At 44.8% G+C, this 1,503-nt stretch overlaps 1 non-coding gene across 1 annotated transcript; it reads right to left on the reverse strand.

The window, feature by feature from the left end:
• Positions 1 to 461: 461 nt before the first annotated feature.
• On the reverse strand, positions 462 to 563 carry LOC115869823. The gene has a single exon (XR_004046384.1). It is a non-coding gene; the product is annotated as a U6 spliceosomal RNA (small nuclear RNA).
• Between the last annotated feature and the right edge of the window lie 940 nt (positions 564 to 1,503).

The following is a 1,503-nucleotide window of genomic DNA, read 5'->3' on the forward strand; positions in this document are numbered from 1 at the left end:
TTTTTTGTTCTTTGATGCCTGATAACTAATCCCCTCGGCACCTCATGATCACACAGGGTGGTGTGCTTCCTGCATGTGGGCGCTGCTGCCCCCGAGCTAGATGGCTGCTTGTCTACCTTCAAGCCTCCGAGACCCCAGATGCTAGGGAAGTCATGAAACAAGTAAGAGATCTTTCCATCTAGAACAAATTCAGACTGGGTCTAGAGCAGTGGTTCTCAACCTGTGGGTCGTGAACCCTTTGGGGGTGGAACGACCCTTTCACAGGGGTAGCCCGATTCATCACAGTAGCAAAATGACAGTGATGAAGTAACAATGAAAATAATTTTATGGTTGGGAGAGTCACCACATGAGGAACTGTATTAAAGAGTCACGGCATGAGGAAGGTTAAGAATCACTGGGCTAGAGGGAGGGCAACCGACCAAGTATCACGTTTGACGCTGCATAATCAGGATTACAATGAAAAAAATAGGGACCAGTTCACAAATTTGGGTGTCATCCTTGTGCAGGGGCCATGGTTCTCTGCACAATTCCAATTTTGGTATATGTGCTTCCAAAGCGAGCACTGGTTGTGTATCTTTATGGGAGTAGAAAGCCTCGTCCTTTTGCCACAGAGCAGCTGGTGGGTTCAAGGTGCCGACCCTGCAGTTAGCAGCCCAACCCGTAACTGAGTATGCCACCAGGCTCCTTGGGAGTTGTATAAATCTCTCTCATTCTCTATGGAAAGTCCTTTATGCTAAAAATACCAAGAGTTACTTCTGTTTTCATGGCTAAACCTTGACTGACCATCTACACTTTGACATGCCAGTGTTGAGGGTTAATTGGTGGGTGGGGTTGGGCGCGAGTAACAAGGTCTCAAGATATTTGAAAGATGCTAGCACAATGAAGCAAATCCATTATACTGGAAGTCAAGGTGAAGTCATTTTGAGAGGAAGGGAGATCCTCTGTGATGAATGTTCTCTCATCTGCCAGGTTGTGTTAAACTGATGGATTAAAAAGCAGCGCAGATTTTGAAGATGGGGAGTGAAGCCCTCTGTAAATCTGCACAGGCAAGGGCAGACGGAAAGAAGAGCTGGCCATGGAAATCTCATTAGGATGCATGCAGTGGTGGCACTATCTGACTTCTCTCGGGCCCCATGCAGTGATACTTAGGGTACTGTGTGGTGCTCTTAAGTGAAAAGGACATTTACCACAAAAATTAAGAATCCTGGGTGACTGTGCAGGTCATAAATCTACTGTATAAAGGTTCCTTGAGAGATCAGAAAGGTAGCATTTTTAAAGTCCAAATGCCCGAGTCATCTAAGGAAATGCATGGATGCTTAGTTAATATACTTCCAAGGTAGCCAAGTGTTTGCCATTCTCTATTTGAGCTTCTTGCCACTGTTCACTCAGAGGTTGGGGACAGGAATTTTTCAGCCAGAGACCCTAATTAGCATAATTTAGGATTTTTAAAAATCATTTTATTATGGACTCATACAACTCATCACAATCCGTACATACATCAAT

The sequence above is a fragment of the Echinops telfairi genome, unplaced genomic scaffold (genome assembly GCF_000313985.2).
Source record: "Echinops telfairi isolate 266 unplaced genomic scaffold, ASM31398v2 ScPeMD7_53;HRSCAF=182, whole genome shotgun sequence".
Lineage (NCBI taxonomy): Eukaryota > Metazoa > Chordata > Mammalia > Afrosoricida > Tenrecidae > Echinops > Echinops telfairi.